The 18,152-nt window shown below is 37.7% G+C and overlaps 1 protein-coding gene across 4 annotated transcripts in view; it reads left to right on the top strand.

The window, feature by feature from the left end:
• The window catches only part of sytl5 (synaptotagmin like 5), a 47,142-nt gene that overhangs the window by 4,220 nt on the left and 24,770 nt on the right, over nucleotides 1-18,152 (top strand). The gene's annotated exons all lie outside the window — the stretch shown is intronic.

Genomic DNA, 18,152 nt, shown 5'->3' with positions numbered 1-18,152 from the left:
CGCTCTGAAGCCGTTCCCGTCCCTCGCTTCACAAAGTGTGCTGCATGCTGATTTTACATGCAGCCTAAAGCTCCATTTGGGCTCAGAAATACATCACACCTCCTTTCAGCCTGGGCCGCAGCGAGGCAATCAGTGGGAAACCTATCGACACGACATCCATACTCATGCTGCTGCTAAAAGAAGAAAAAAAAAACTACTAAAAGCAGACATGCAATTTGGAGGAAGAAATGGTTCGGTTGAGTAATAGATTGCAGTGATGTCAGAGGGCGCTGCTTTCCTTTTGCCCTCCTTAAACCTGAAATATGAGGACACTTACCTCTGTAGATGCTTCGAGCAGCAGATATTAAATAGCAGATAGTAAAATCCTAAGCGTACGTTCGTGCAGATATATATCGCATGAAAAACATTTCTAAGTGTTGCAACTTTTCGGACTTTATTGTCATTGGATGCCTACCAGGATGTGCTGAGTGGAAAAGTCAACACAGCTCTGGTGCACTTCAAACAGACATTAATTTGGTTTTCTGTGGATTTGAGATGCAATAATGTCACGTTTAGTCAAGAAATATTTGTGGAAAGATGAAAAGGTGCAGTAATGACAACAATGAATGCGAGAAATTGTTTTAAAATACACCACATGCAAAACAGAGATTTATGGATGATGTGAAAGAAGACGTGAAGTTAGTTGGTGTGAGGGAGCAGAGGATGAGGCTAAATGGAGACAGATGATTCGCTGCAGTGACCCCTGAAGGAGAGAACTCTGACAGAGAAGAAGAAAGAAGATCAATCAAGCTAAAAGAGATTGACTGATTGTGAAAATACTGGACTACTAAGAGGCCTTGCTCATAGAAAGCAGCAACCGCAGTACTGCATTCTGCTCCATCTTCCCTTTCTTTTCATTGATAGATTCATCACCAGGTCTTATTTTATCGGCCAACAAATATATTATTAACTTAAATTTCAACTTTTAAAACCTTCTTTCAATTTTGCAGCAACCAACTCCCCTAAACCTATAGGTGCAATTTGGAGTTGTGTGTGCTTCTCTGTGTCACTGACCCTTTTTTGGCAAACAACAAACCAATTTCTATGTGCAAGGGGACTAAAGCATAAAGCAATAAAGGGCATTTGTTGTTTGCAAAATAGAAAGAGAAACATCCTTTATTCTCCCACAAAGGGAAAATTAGGATGTAACAGCAGCATCAGATATAAAAATTCACACCAAAAAGTTCTGCCTGTCTTAAACACGTTACATAAAAAACAATGCATGAATAGTTTCAAGAGATCAGACTGAATTTTGTCAGTTTTTCTCTTCTAATGCGATGAACAATTATTGATGGGGTTTTAAATAACGACTCTGTGAACATTTTAATCTTATATCCTTGGAAAATGATCTCTATTTTCAGTCAGCCTCACCTATGTTTGTTCTAGAGAGCAAAGATTGTTCTCTGTGTGGGTTTATTTACCAACCTTCAACTTCATTAGAGTTTAAACTGATCCTTATTTTCCATTTGCCCATATGACTCATGTCATAACTTTGTTTTTATTGCTGTTTTTATTAAGACTACGCAGACATTTCATCTGTTTCAGAACCTGTAATTAGCCTGTGTGATGTTATATAATTTAAGTAGTGATCCTTTATTATTTCTTATTGGTTTAATAATGTTCAGAAGAGTGTAACATTTGTCCCTGAAACATATTCGTCTGGTTACCACCCATACAAGCTGAATCAATTAATAGCTGTAAAATGTTTATTTCTAAGGCTGGATGCAGGATTCAACATTAAATTATCAAATATTTTATTCATACAAAGAGTTTAAAAACACAGAAATTTGCAGATTTATAGTTGCTTGGACGGTCACTTTGGGGGAAACAGAAAACATGGTTATTGTATAAGAGCAGTGAAAGGAAATTAAATTTTTAGATGATAGCTCACCTCTGTATAGGGATCATTAATCTTCTCTCTGTTCTGTGAACTGTCTGAAAGAGTTCATAGAAGCAATAATCTGAGAGATAAAAGGCTCCTTCATTTGCTCTCTTCCGAGCTTCAGGTCTGTCTGCAGAACAGCAACGTTAAAGGTTGTGATGTGCACATAATTTAGTTTCAATAGCAAGTAAAGTAACAGAAACTACTCGGGTCTCTTACCTCCTACAAGTCAGATGACAAATAAAATATCTCCCTAAATTTTCCTCTAATTATCTCAAAAGGACAAAAAAAACAAATGTACATTTTATCCAGATTATTCAGCAAGGCTTCAATGGTTCTAGTCCCCTCAAATTACGTCTGATGTTATTTAATTGACTAAGTTAAAATGCACAGTTATATCATGAGGAGATGGTTTTGCTTGGATTGGCTGAGGGATTATAGCTAAAGTGAATTGTTCTTGCTCATTTCAAACCATTCATTAAATACTGTAATATAATTTTGTGACTGATATGCAGAAAAAAAAAGAGATGTTGACCTTAAATGTTGTGAACAGGACGTGTTCCCTTGTGACAGTGTTTACATCGCAGTCATTTGCTGTGCAATGCCCACATAAAAAAACGAATCATCTCCAGGAAATCTTTGTTATTTTATTTTGCCATATGTCACGGTTGACATGTTTCACCCACTGTTTTTCTTTCCAAATATTTGTTTTTCTTCAGAATCGTTAGTGCATTTCAAATCAAACAAGCAGAGTCAATTTATCTGACTCTTTGTACTTCTGCGGCCAGAGTTTCTTCGATTTTGGCCGGGATCAAGGATTTTCCAAACTAATGGGAACGTGGGAACTCATAGTGACAAATGAGTGTGAGAAATACATAAAAAAACTACCATTAAACTTTGGTAGACACCAACAACAACAAATCAAAATGTTGGGAGCATTGTGTTTAAAACTGCTGTTAGCTATAGATTTAATTTGTCTATTTTAACCCTAAAATTTAAAACCTAAACATTCTTAAAAGTGAGAATACCATGAGCCCAAGTATCACTCAGAGGCTGTTTGTTTGCCACTGAGTTATTTATGAGTCAGTGTCCTGTATTGAACAACTTGTTTCTAAATCTGTTCATAAAATCAATGTTGGTATGTTAGTATCACCAGGGCTTTTTTTTTTTTAATAAATCTTCTTGCAGCACTGAATCTGATTCCAGTTTGCAGCGCTGCAGGTAAATACTGATCTGAGGTCAGCTGGTCAGGACTGTAGGGGATGTTCACAAGCACTGCATGTTGATTAAAGCAACATTTCTGAATTAGTCTTGTGTTGTTTGGACATCCTTCTGCACAGACACTGAAAATATTGATGTGACATTTACAGAAAAGGCCTTTAAACACACAGGTTAGTTTTTTGCATTAGAATCAGTCAAACTCATATATAATACATAGTTCAGCCTCAATAGAACCAAATGAGGGCTGCACAATATAACAAAAGCATGTGATATATTTGGTAAATGTCACAATTAAAATATGACTTAAGTCTACAGTAATGGCGTCAATCTGCTATGAGTTTAAGGCTGGATAGTGAGAATTTGATTTATATAATATTTAAAGGCTCTTCTTCTATTTATTGATATTGCGTATACTAACATTGCAACACATTCTCACTCCCGACTTGTCATATATTGACGCTTGAACATTGTGGTAACAATAAAACTGTGATACATTGTGCATCAATCAGTTTTTTTTTTGTCTCTGAGACGTCATAGTAGGCATTAGTTTACATAACAAAATATTGCTAACAATGCTAATGTGCTCCAAGTACAACTGGCTAAGTTTTTAATAGTAGTTATGATAGATATTTGTTCTTTAGCAGAGTTTAGCTGGTATTCTTTACATTAACAGAAAAACCCTAAAACATGGCATCTGTTCCTTGATTATTTTTCAGCATGGAGATGAATTTGAAGTGGATCAGGGTGGACTAAAATAATCAGATTTGAACTTTTCAAGCCCCAACTTTTTATCCTTCAGGGATCTGCAAAACTCTTTTATTCTGCATTTATTTACTGCCATGGAGACAGACTGATGAGTGGTCCAGTTAAAACCCCATCTGAGCTCCACCACTTTGCTGGCCAACGTTTCAGTCAGTCGACAGCTGAAGCTCAGCTGGTCAGGACGTTTGGTCAGGGTACATTTTTATTTCCAACACAAAGAACAAATTAAATTGTAACGACTGGATAAGGAAAATCTACAACTGAGCACCTGATTCAGTCACACACAAATCACAAATGTAAGTTTTTTTAGTTTGTAGATTGTCTAATGTTTATTATAGCAGTCTGTATATGACTGCTGCTTTGAGATGTCAAATATTTAGCTATGTAGCAAACACACATGGAAATTAATTAAATAATAAACGTTAAAAAAGAAAACAGATTCATACCAGTGAAATATGTGAAGAGCGTCATTGTCCTCATACTGTTTGCTTCGGCCTCAGCATCCATGTTAGAATCCATCATGGTTTCAGTCATTAACTGGCTCAGTTATGTAAAATCTTTCATTTTGATTGTTTGTATCTCCATCAGACCCGACTGAAAATAATTAATCCATCATAGTGCTTTGTAGAACCACCAAATAACCCTAAAAGTTGAGTCTTTATGTCAGTCTCAGTTGTTTTTTTAAATTTTTCTCGCCATCTATTGTCAGTCCTTGTGAATTCCCAACATATGAAAATAATGTGAGTGTTTTAGCTTGATTTGAAAAGCTTTTTTGTGAACTCCTGCAATGGAAATTTGTTCCCGTATTATTAGTATGATTGAAGTTTTTGAAAGTCAGATTTGTTTTGAGAGACATAATGATGTGGCAGCATGTTGGCTTCTTTCACAGAAAAACGTTGAATGTGGCTCCGCCTGGTTCAACACTGGAACCACTTAAAAAAACACAAATAGAAATCAGACCCTTAGATTAGATTTTAGCTGGAGTCGCTTCCTCTCTGTAGCCCAGCTCTTTTGTTCTCCCTTCTTGTAGCTTTCGTGCTTTAATAACAGGATATTTCACAACCTGACAACTTTTAAGTCCTTTTTCAGAACTTCAGCATTTATAAAGGACAATAACAAAATCACGAACTGAGTTAAGGCTCAGTAGCTTTTCATGTATCTTTGTGACGAATGTACCAAGAGCTGATTAGAAATCCTGGAGCAGCTCTGAACTTTAGATTTTATTTATTTGTTTCCTTTTTTATGTGAGGATTCAGTAATTGTGTCTGGTTTTGATGAAACACAAATCATGATGCCCTTTCTGTCAAAACAGTCAAGCCTCTAAATGTTGCTCACCGCCTTTTGATTATTTCATAGCTGCGGTTGTTTAGCCTCATATTCAGGCTGTTATGAAATGGTTTACTCTGAAGGCAACCATACAGAACTGAGACTCTAAAATTTAAAAAAAAGTCTAGTTGGTAAGTAAAGTGATTAAAACAGAAACATGCTCTTTATAGGTATTTTCTCAACCTATATAGAAAGAACCACAGACCTTACTTAGTTTTCAACCAAATAAAATATCCTTTCAGCCTAAAATTTCACACACCGTTCAGTCATTCCTCTGTGATTAATGCCAGTATTTCTGACTTTTTTCCATTAGCCTGCTGTCGTTACAGGAGAGCTGCTCATTGTGGCGGAGCTGGAGTTATGAAATATTCAGTCGTGTTAGTGAAAGAGGAAGGAGCTGAATGAACCCGAAGGTCTTCTTTTCTGGCAGTGAAGCTGCAGCAGCTGCATTTGAGGTTACGACTAAATCTAGGTTAATAACATCCAGCCTTGATATCTGAAGCTCTTATCTGTTGTTTTTTTTAAAGTAGCAGAAAAAAACAGCATATCTGACTGGATAAAACTAGGGATTTTATTAAAAATGCTTGTGATAAAACACAACATTTCAAAAATCCCAAATTCCTAAAAGAGCTGCGTTTGTAGAGTTGAGCTGGCTGAAGATACTTGTTTCCCAACAAACAGATTTCTAACGCTTGATCCATCTCACAGTTTATACTCAGATCCCAATGTGTGGAGCCAGCAGCAGACTGCAGCTTCCAGGCTGGACTCTGTTTTGGCAGAATAAATTGGCCGGTTTCAGACTCAGGAAGCGTTGATTACACTGGAGACTGGAGGTGGAAAGGTCAACACTCATCCTTGGCGTCTCTGCCTCGGCCAGAAGGAGACCTCCCCCTCGTCTTAATTAATCAAATAAACACAAACAAGCTGATTTATCAAGGCGGCTGCACACTAGAATTGAAATAAGAGAGTCATCATGTGACTCTGACAAGCATTGGCTGTACACAGCCTTCATTTTGAAGTTAGAAATTATTCTTTTGTTCAGTTCAGTTATTGGCAAATAACTTTCCTCACTGTTTCTTATAAAAGTAGTTTAGTGTGTTGCCCGTTGTAAAAGATCTTGTTAATAAATTTTCTGCTGGAAACTGAAGCTACAGTTTTGTTTTGTTTTGTTGTTGTTTTTTCATAAAAAGTAATTATTACCAAATGATAATGTTAAAATGTCTGGCTGTGTTTATAAACATAATCGCAAGCCTCATTTATGAAGTCAGCTGGAGGCAGAAGATGTGAGTGCAGCTCCTAGTGTGTGTGTGTGTGTGTGTGTTGACCTGTTTCCCCAATGGAAACGCTATAAAACAAAATAATCTTGGTGAAATATGGTTAACATGGTTTCTACAGCTTGACCCACAACTCACATGGTGGATTAAGATGAAAAGCAGAATTGATAAAAGAAAAAAACACAATTAATAAAAACCTTTATTTTGTTGTTAAAATGTGAAAACCTTCTTAGAATATTGTATTTTAGATATTTTTTTCCATTTTAGATTTCTTTTATATGCTTTAATATGCCATAAATAAATAAAAAGACTAATTAAGGCCAAAGCTTCTGCTCCAATAAGGGGCTTGGATATTTATTAACATGATTCTGTCTCATAATGCCGAAGCAATTTTATTTCAAAGCAGCCATTAACATTTAAAGTGTATTCAGGAAAGCATTAGCTTCATGCAACAGTGATCCAGGGCTGCAAAGAGTAGAAAGAAAGACCAAAAATACTGTTTTGTCTTCTTTGTTTAGTATTGCTTTCACATTCTGCTTTGTTTTGAGGTAAATAATTTAAACTGAGGCTTTTACAGTGCAACTCTTTGTTCTGGTTATTACTGAGTACCTTTCTAAATGTCTTCCTGGAGTTCAGGTTGCCTTTCTCTTATTGCTGGTCTTTTATTCCTTCACTCATGCGCAATGAAATAAACAAGCATTTATTTCATATCGTTGCACTCCCTTGTTTGCTTGGATGAACAGAAACACTTTTTTCTGTAATTTTCCCCTTAATTAGAGGCTGAAATCACACCAGCAGAACTCAGCAAAGTAAAGGTTAAAGAAGAAAAGAGGAGAGAGAGAGAGGACAGTCGAAAGGTCATGTTTGGATATGTTATTTAGAGCTTCTGAAAATGTTGGTTTGCTTTTCTCATTTTCTGCTCCATTTGGCCTGAAAGAAGAGAGCAGAGGCCCGGAGGCTGGATAGGTCTTTACTGACGAGCGCTCCGGTGAGAGTTGTAATGCTGCAGCAACAGTGACACACGGGTTCAATAGCTGTGAGGGCAGCGTTTTAATTGTTAGTCATTGCCCGTCACGAACATACCATTAACAAAAGAGGCCTGGGAGCTGGGAAAATAATAATCTGAAATGAACTCCATTTTCTTACAGCAGGGCTGTGTTGATGCAATCCACTGAAATTAGAACTGGCCCTTATTGCTTCATGTAGTCGTTTGCTATTTGCTGTTTTGTACTCGGCATGTAGGTTTGATTATGCATGCTCTCTTTGCAGCAGTGGGTGGATGGATGGATGGATGGATGGATGGATGGATGGATGGATGGATGGATGGATGGATGGATGAGCTAATTCACAGCACTTGTCCCTAGATGGGTTTTTAAACCTCTTAAAACTATTACAAATTGAAGTAATAATCATTTAAAATAGCACAACAAAATGTTGTTGTGCTATTTTTCACTGTTTGTTTGAAACAAACAGTGAAACAGTGAATCATTTAAAATGGATACAGTTTTGTTTTTCACCTAACCAGAGTTTTCTGTATTTTTTGAGCGTACTAAAACTGGTCATGGACTTTAAATCAACAGGAAGTGAGCTTCAAACTGCAGATCCTCTAATATTGTCATCTGGTAATTTAATCGAATTGCTGATTTTGTCAGAAGAATACTTGTTTTCTAAGTTGAATTGAATTGTTAGATAAAAATCCACTGTCAGCTGTCAGAGGACCATTTTACTTCTTGTTTTAAGACATGTGTCTGCATTTGAGTCGCTATTTTATGTCAGAGTCATAATCCCCAGGTGCACAGCAGTGCACGAGTTCGACTTGTTTCTGCTTCAGCGCACCTAAATAAAAAAAAATATATAGTTTGAACCTTTTCTTTCTGTGCTCTCAACTTTTCCCAGGTGGCTATACGCGTTTTAGAAACACTCTGCTGGTTCTGGTTGCTCTGATGATTTCTGGTACATAAAGCACCGCTTACTGCCTTTTACGGGGCGTGGAGATAAACCTCCATCTCTGGACTTGAAGCTCTATCGGGTTCTGTTTTGCACCTTCTGTTCACCTTCTTCTGTCATGTCTTGTGCAAACGAGAGTAAAAATCAGGAAAGGCTTTGCGGAGAAGCTGGCAGAAGATGTGCTGTGTATTCCTAAAGTCTCGCCATGACTTTTTAGCACAGCTACGAATCCAGCCGCCTCCTTTCAGATGCTCTTCTGCACGGAAAGACACTTCTGGCGAACTCTGTAGAGACGTAGAGCATCTGAGTGAATACGTGCGCAAACGGGTCAATGCTGCCTGTAAGGTGAAATCTCTTTTGGTGGTTGAGGAAACTTAAAAAAGAGAGAAAAAAAAAGTGGCAGAACATTTATTGATCCTCATCCTCAGTCAAAGCAGACAAACCTCCCAATTAAGATGTTAGATCACACATATTCACTGCTGGCCTCCTTTAATTCTTCCTGCTGCAATCTGGTGTCTTCGCCCTCCTCCTATCCCTCCTCTTCCAAACAGTTTTGTAATTAGAGACAAAAGGCCAAATCTGGCAGGGAGAGAATGCCAGTCACCGCTATGCCAAGTGTCGGCCTTGACGCAGGTGAGTTACTCATATTAATGTCTAATGCCGCTTCATTACCTATAAGACAGGCGAGCAATTAAGGTTTCTAATTGGATTCTGATTGACAGTACAGGATATGATGTGTCTGTACAGAGTCATTGACATGCAGGGGGTTCAGAGGATGAGGAAGAGTGACGATTGGCAGCGACATGAACAGTGTGCCTGACAGGTCATCAGTGCACTGCAGCGGCGCAGATATGTTATCTGCCCCGAGGTGATGTGTTTGTGTGTGAATCTGTCAAATCCAGACAAAGCAGGGGAGTGAAGCAGTGAGATACGATTAAATGAAAGGCAGGAATACTTTCCCAGCTGGACAAACAGGTCGCATCCAACAAGACGGAAAATGGAGGAAGGAAGTCTTCTCATCAATTTCAGCGCCCGCCGGTGTGAAACGACTCATCGTTTGCCTTATGGAGAGATGGTGTTTGCTGATTGATTTCACCTACCTGGGACTACAAGGCTCCCCATCCGGTCACAGGAAGTGGACGACATGCAGAAAGAGAGAGAGAGAGACGCCGCAGAGATAGCAGGATGCATCTTATTGGTCTCGTTTCCTTTAAATCGAGATAAGCAGCCAGAAAGCATTTCTGAACATGATCTCTTTCAGGCTCCTCACAGCATGAGGCTTGTTTTTCTTCTCGCTGCCTTTGAGAGAACACTTGTCTTCTCGAGGCTCCGCTGGTAAATCAGACGAGCCTGACTCTGCATTTTATGTCCAGAAGTCAATCTGAAGAGTTCGGTGCTTCTTTGCATCATGTTGCAAAGCAGAACTCAGAGAGTCTGGACTCGGGGACATGCTTTATGTTCAGGTGTTGAGCAAATGTGCTGAATAGTAAAACAAAACTTTTAAGTACATACATGAAAATCTTAGATTATTACCAAAGAAGTCTATTCATTGCAGCAGAAATGGATCCGTTTTCATTTCTGGTTGTTTTGCTTTGCCGGTCACTGCTCCCATTAATATTTAACTGGATGCTGCAGACGGCTGTTATGAGCAGGCTAGGACGTGCCAGCGAATAAACAGAAGCATTTAAAACTGGAAAGCGAGATGAAGTCATGTTTTAAAATGACTAGATTCCCTTGAAGCATTCACATTCTCAAAACTGTCAGATGACTTATTACCCCGCAATAACAACTCAGAAATAGTCCAAATTAGGATGTATTTTTTATTTCTTTCCTACTTACAGAAAGTTTCTGTTTATATCATAGGTTTGTGGTGCCTTTCTATCCTAAAGAAAGATATGAAACTTCAGATATTTCACAAAGAGATATTAACATTTATGGAAAAACCTCACATAACCTTATATTAAAGCAGAAAGTACGGCGCCCACCGTAAGAAAGGCTTACAGTATTTAATTATGCTGCATAACTGATCAGTACATTATTGCGAGGGAACGCAAAAGAAAAAAAAATCCCCATGTCCTCTGGAGGGCTCCGTAGGTTTTCATGAAAATAATATCTCAAACTTATAATGTTAGCAAATTTCAAATATTGTCAGCATGTCTGAGATTGTTATTTTGGTCTTTTAAATATTTTCTCCTCTACCTGATTTAATATCAGCTTGTTAGAAAATATGACTAAATGCAGCTGTTATGTACTGTTTTATACAGAAACAAAAACAAAATAGTTAATGTGTTTTTTGGAGACTTTATCTTGAGCTTTCCAATCATTTGCTGTCAGGTGACTCATTGCTACAAAAGACTGCTGCTTTACTTCTCATATTCATCAATCATTTTTATTGTTAATATTAGTGCTTATATTTGGCTTGAATTATAAATACACATTTTAATGTATGTATGTTTTTGTTTTTAATGTAATGAGGTTGCCTGCCTCTACCAGGTCTCCCTTGTAAAAGAGAAATCTGATCTCAGCGGGACTAACCTGGTTAAATAAAGGCTAAATAAAAAAAAAAAGTCAGTGCTAATTCAAAAATCCAATCAAAAGTACATTGAACAGCAACAATAGATGTTTTATTGCTGGTGGTGATTAAAGGCATATGACAGCGTAGGTTGTTTGTTAAAGCAGGATGTAAAGATCTGTGATATATTCTCCAGTGTTTGGCTTGATATCCGTGTAAGTAGCTGTGAAGTGTGTTGATATTGACCTGTGGATGAATAATTAACGTTTCCTACCCTAAGAGCCAGTCCATTATCTGTATGTGTGGAAAACCTTGTGCTCTCTGACTAAAGAAGGACTGAAAAAGCTCACTGTTTAATGGTCTTAAGAGACACTTTCTGACGCTTGCGATCACACTTATTTGTGTGTTGCATTAATGATTCAGCATCCAGTGAATCACATTGTAAATTAGGGGCCATGCTTTGAAATATAACATTGCTAATGATCACTTTCAGACAGTGAGGATTAACCAGTGCAGCCGTATGAAATAATGAAACTGTATAATGTTTGCCATCAGTTCCCAGCCTGGTTTCCCTGTTTTTAGATGCATTTCTGTGGGAACTGTAATCTATTTAATTTACTTTAAACCTTTGTGGCTGGAGACATTTAGGGGAAAATCTTTAACCTCTCACAGAGAAAAACAACCCTCTAATTCACAGCCAATGAGCCACGGTTTGATTTATGTGCATTGTCTCTAAGGCTAAACAACCTGGAATCATTTTTGCAGCAATAACAAGGCTGGAGCTGAAGGAGGAATACAAATTTCAGCATAAGGATTCAGCATGACCTACATTTTCTCATAGACTACTTAGACGTCATCTAATGTCTCAATCTTGCACGTGTGCTGAAAACAGTGACCACTGATGAAAAATCAACTTGTTTTCTTGACACATCTGCAGAGAAAAATGTTTTGTGAAAGCTTTTTTTTGTCGATTCAGAGCAAATAAAACCTCGGTATACACATACTTTGATAATGAATCTGGACTGAAGGCATGTAGTTAATGAGGTAGACTTTCTGATTCCTGCTTGTTACTTTCCAAATCTTTTTGCTTGTCAGAAGTACCTGAGCATTAGAGGTGCTTGTAATTTAGCATGTTTCCATGATAAAAGTAAAATAAATCTGTGTTTGTGTATAACTCTGAAGAACAATTACAACTTATGGCTTTAAATATAGAAAAATATATCTAAAGCTAGTTTGCAGACCTGGAAATACATTTTATTTTCAAGAATTGCTGGAGCAGAATACAAGAGGAAGGAAGGCTAAGAGGAGCCGATTGAAACCAGATATTTACATACACAGTCTAAAAGAAACATAACCTTATTACCTCACTCTCACGTTACATCAAACTAAGCTCTTCTGTTTTAATGTAGGTAGGACTACCAATATTATTTATATTTGCAAAGAAATAATAATAAGAGTGTATAGAGTATTTTTTAGATAATTAAAAATAACTTTTTTTTATAAACCTAACCTTGCATTTTCAGCTTGCGTTGATGCATCAGCATATGCCAAGTAAAATAATGTCATGTTAACATTTTGTAAACATGACACCCTACAAACCCTATAATGTCTTGTCAATGTTGACACAAAACTTCCAGCTTGTGGCAAACTTTATCCCCGAGAGTCACACACATTTGCTGGGAAAAAAAGGATTAAACGACACACACCTTGAGAGAACAGATGTTTGTTGTTTTTTATCACAGCAGCAGGGAAGAGCAAAACAGTGTGGCCCGGGGGGAAAACACACATTGCACAGAAAAAAAATGAAAACAACTATGATTTTCAAATTTAATGATCTGTGCTCTACTTAGCTCTAAAATATTTCTCAAACAGATTATCAGAACATTTCTGGGCTCTTTTTTTTTTTTTACTGCATTGCTGATATTCATCATCGTTAATAAAACAATTATGGTGCTCTAAGGTGGAGAGATGAGCTACAGGAAAGCCGAGTTTGGCTACAAAGGCAACACATGTTGGGAGGATCAGTTTGCTGTTGTTTTTGGTCTTTGGGGAGGATTTGGCAACAATGAAAAATGTATTAAAAATCAACAGGCTTATCCCTCGGAGAACATGAGAGCATCTTCAGTTCAGAGCCAAAATGCTCTGGTGGGTGAATCACAAACAATGACAGTTTTGTTAGAGGTGGGGAAACAAACCCATTGTCAGAGTTTGGGTATAATGTTGACAAAATGTTCAGAGAGCATCGCGTCACCTTGAGGTTCAACTGCAAGGTTGCATTTTTTTCCTTCAGCCTTTGCTGACTGTTTTTGGTGTACCGATTGCTAATTTTTCACTCATTCCTGCTTTGCTTTACTGCCAAGCAAAGACCAGCTGTCTGCAGCTCACCTGCGGTTCTTGCTTGGCAGATTGATTCTGCTGCCTGTGAGCTCGGCCACCTGCAGAAAACGCCACACTGACAGCTGGCAAAAGTTACAAAACACCAACAAGTCGGCTTTCTGGCCCCACGGACAGATGATGCAACACAGATCAGCAGCAATTTAACCAATACATGCCAAAACAGCGTAGATTATGATTAGTGGAACAGGTGAAAGCCAAGATGTTTAAAAAGCTGAGAGTCCCTGTTGTTTGGTGCAGAGCTAAGGAGAAAGTGTGTTTCCTCGTCTGGAAAGTTTTGCAGCACACTCGTGTTTACTCAGGGCAGAGCAAGCGGCACCGGGGAATGTGTGTCATGTGTTCTTAGGGAGGGTACTGTCAGGACAACACCTCTATACACACACACACGCACACACACACACACACACACACACACACACACACACACACACACACACACACACACACACACACACACACACACACACACACACACACACACACACAGAGAAAGAGACTAACATAGCTCCTCTGTAATATGAGAGAAGCTCAGATAAATATTAGTTTCGCTTTATTGGCAGTGTTTACGGAGCGTTTGTCATGTATGCCCAGACAATTGGGAGAATTGTGCGGTTCAGCAGGCTGAGGTCACGTATCTTTGACCAGGTATTTGTTTTTGCTTCCTGCTTTAAATATTCATAACAAACTTTATTAGCTGTGGTGCTTTGGATTACCTACCAGGATATAAACAAACAAACAAAAAAGCTTTAAAACTCACAGAAATACATTTCTACAAACATCTACAGACAATCTAATAATTATAATACTACAATGTAGGACCTGGAAATGGTTCATCATGTTAGAAAACTTCTTATTTAAAACAAAAAGGCTACAATCAATACTGATGCTGAAATAATATATTATTATAGCTGTGATAAAAATATCTATAATACTTTCAAAACATTTTGGAGAGCTATTTAAGTAATTACCCCTTTATCTAGGTTTGATATTTATGTTACAAAATCAACTTTATAAAATACAAAAAATACACTGTTGACTGCATTTATCCCTCACAAATAATCAGATATAAGCCCCATTTATTTCTGTAGAAAATGATACATTTTGTCATTCTGCTCTTTAAAGTGTAATATAAGCAGCAATATGATTTCTGATTGACTATTTTTGGTTATTCTTTTATTTTCTGAAAACAGGTATTACCAATTTTGGTTCCTCTTTAAGAACAATAAGATTGTATGGTTTAAACAGTTTAAATGTTTTCTGACATCCTGTTATGATCTGTTAATACCCACTTGGTGTAGAAGAAGCAACATCATGAGAGAGCTTCCTTTTGTGTCTTATTTTAGTGATTAATGTGGTTAGCAAAACTAGCACAGCAGTCTCTGTGTGCACTTACTAGGGAATGCTAACCTTTACCTTAACTTTGAGATTTTCCAAAAACCTGCCAACATTTCTGCATGGGCCGTATAGATAGAGGTTTAAAACTCAGCAGGAGGAAACAGAGCAACTTTGCTCAGCCTCTCGTCACCAATGTTAAGTCTTGCTCTCTCTTGCTCTCTTGAAGCCTAAATCAACAGCTGACATGTCCCAGTAGTTCAAACAAAATATGTTAAGTTTATACTTCCTCTCTGTGGTTTCTCTGACGTCATATTAAAATTCACCACAGTAGTAAAAACAGGTTTGAATCCCCATAGTAACACAGGAAGAGTGCTGTTGCTAGCCCAAACTTTTAGCGCTTCTACAAGGCATTCGATCTTCTTGTCACAGGTCAAGGCAGATTAAGCTGAAAATAATTTTGAGTCTAATTAATAAACTGATTTCTCAGTGTGTGTTTTGTAGCAAGTTGATATGATCTTGGTTTGAAGTCAGACTATGTGCTCCGGTAGCTAGCCTGCTATATGAAGCTTGCAAAATCTGGTCACTTTGTATATTTGTTTTGCGATTTTAAGATTTTAAACCCAATGGACAATTTTACATGTTCTAATACTTTTTAAAACATTGGTACACCTTTATTCTAACAACTGAACCACACCTAGTCTAAAATATCTTAAGACTCTTTAATTTATTGTAATAAATCATGTGCTTTGTTTTATAATACAAAAACTATTTACTTTTTTCTTTCCAAAATGCAACAAAAATGTAAATTTGTAGTTTAACTCTTGGTGATTTAGAAAAGTGGTGCAATCACATCCTAAATTATACCCAAATACATCCATCCTGAGCCCTGGTACAAATGACAGTGTAATAACAGAACATGCAGTCAGGTGTACAAATGTTCTCTGCTATGAGTCGTGTGATGTCCTGACAGGAAATGACATCAACCTGGTGGTAAAACATTTATCAGTGCACCAGTGGATACTGATACACAGCCTCATGGATGCAGGATTATAAAAGCCTGGGCCGTCTTTCACACAGTTTTTCTGAAAAGCGTCAAGTCATTTTACCACAGAATGCTCAACCAGTCTATCTAAAATGAGCTTCTGGTGTGGAGTTGTTATTTTATGCCATGCAGCTCTTTGTTCCCCTCAACAAGTTTTGAAATAATAAAAATGGCTTAAAGAACTATTCTATTACAATAAGTGAAATTTCTTTGAAAATGTTCCCTTCTCCCCACTCCTACTACCGGTCCTAAACAAGTTGCTCTGCACTCACTCATAGACTCCTTCTGGTTTCTGGCATAACTTTTAATATTCAAAGTCTTGGAGAGCTGCTTTGGATGAGCGCACAGCTGCTGGTTGCTGGTAAAAGGTTTGAAGAGTCTGAATAACGACATTTAATTTACCTGACCTTTTCTAGGCTGGAAACAGCTAACAAGATAATTAAAGACCGAGGGGGTTGGTAAAAAGTATCTGAAAGCTCAGACTTTCTCTTTTTATTTTTCCAAAAATTTTCAACTTGAGGCTTTTTAATAAAATGTCTGATTATTCCCCTATTTCTCCTGGATACAATCATGTTTGCTTGCTAAAATAATCCATATGCGACTTGCTGTATGTAGTTCAAGTGCTGCTATGGCTGAGTGCAGTCTATCAATAGTCTGTATTTAGAGCTGTAATGAAATTCAGATCTGCAGGATTCTCAAACCCCTCTTGTTTTCTTTATTCGCCGAGCACCGCGAGCCTCAAAAGAAAGATGTCTTCATTGGGCGCAGAGCAGCTTAAAATGCTCATAATCACTGATTTCATGATGTGCCTTTGGCTGCAAATGAAGTTTTGATGGTGCAGGTTCATCAGTGCTAATTCATGTAAAGTGAAGGGAAGAGGCAAGAGAAGAAAGAGGATGAATGAGGAGTGGAGGAGGCTGGTGTGAGCTTATGCTGATACTTGTTCTCCTTTGAATTTTTATTCCTCAACTTCAATTACCCAGGCTCAGGCAGGATTTTCTTTTCCTCATAAATGCTCTGCTGCTCACGTTACTCTGTTGGTTTCAAGAGCTATTGATGGATGGAGAAGGTGATCTATATATTTTTTTTCTTTGCAAAATTTTTCCCATCTGTTTATTAAATCAGGAACTGCCGCTCCAGAAACAATATTCTTGATTTGTTTTCTGATTTAAGACACATTATTTCTCAGAGATGAGAATCACTCATAATCACTATTACTGAGGCGCTGTGGAGCTGTCAGATATCTACCAATTACTATCAGTTCCTCTTTTATCAGCAGTAATCAAAGCCACTCACCATTCCCGCTCCACATGAAGGAGGGACATTTTTACTGCTTTTTATCGCTCTCAGTGGACCATCTGTAATCAAGATTGCTGGCTGAGACGGTGAAAACATCCATCAGAGGGTTAATTGTTCAGTTATACTGCTTCCCAAATGTTATTGCATTGAAACAAATATGCAATGCACCAACTGTTTGATTCTTAGCTTTAATCCCTGAATGAAAGATGCAATATCAAGGTGACTATTAGCTTTTTGATGCAGAAAAAATGTGTTGGAAGGTGTTTCATTCATTATCTGGATGAATGTTTCAGAAGGTGGAGAGCTGACATGCAGTTTTTACAGTGTTTAGAAGAAAGATGTGTTGGGAAGCATTAATCAATGGCTTTGATCCAGGTTTTAATTAGTAAGTCATTTAAAAGCTGCAGTTTCCAACAAAGTGATGATCCTGAATCTGAAGTGAAAAAAGCAAATTGAGAGAAAGAAGTCATAGAAAAGAAATGAAATGCACCTTCACTGACTTTTCTGAACCTTAAAATCTTTCAGGTCTGCCAACTCAGCAACATAAAACTCACTGAGGCAAAATCAAAACATAGAGTTAACTCCAAATGTTGAAATATAGCTTGCAGAGCTGCCTGTCTGTGGATGACAATGGTCATCCATGTCATTATGGACATTGCTTTGTGCACTGATGTTCATACATGTTGGAACTAGAAGAGGCCGTCTCTAAACTTATCCTACAAAGTTGGAAGCATGAAATTGTCCAAAATGTCTTGGTAGTCGTAAAACTTTCCTTCACTGAAATTTTAATTGGCCCTGCCATAACCCCATACGCACAAAACTTTGTGCTTAAAGGTTTCCTTCTGGACTTCAAGCTACCAAACCCAGATTTCCAAGTCACTCTGTTTGTTGTAACACAACTGGACGTATTGTACAGGCTGCATCTTTTCATTTTGGTCTGCTGTAATTCAATTAACGCCTCACAGCATTTTTTCACTAATGTTTTTAGACGCAGTCTGCAATCCTCGCTGCTGGAGTTTATACGCCTGCAGTACCAGACTGTAACACCTGATATCAATGATTTGGAAGGATGAGAGAATACTTTTGTCGAATTGAAAAACAAGACTGGAGGCCTCTCCG

This window comes from Xiphophorus maculatus, chromosome 7, assembly GCF_002775205.1.
Source record: "Xiphophorus maculatus strain JP 163 A chromosome 7, X_maculatus-5.0-male, whole genome shotgun sequence".
Classification (NCBI taxonomy): Eukaryota; Metazoa; Chordata; class Actinopteri; order Cyprinodontiformes; family Poeciliidae; genus Xiphophorus; species Xiphophorus maculatus.
This window is presented reverse-complemented; position numbering and strand designations above follow the sequence as displayed.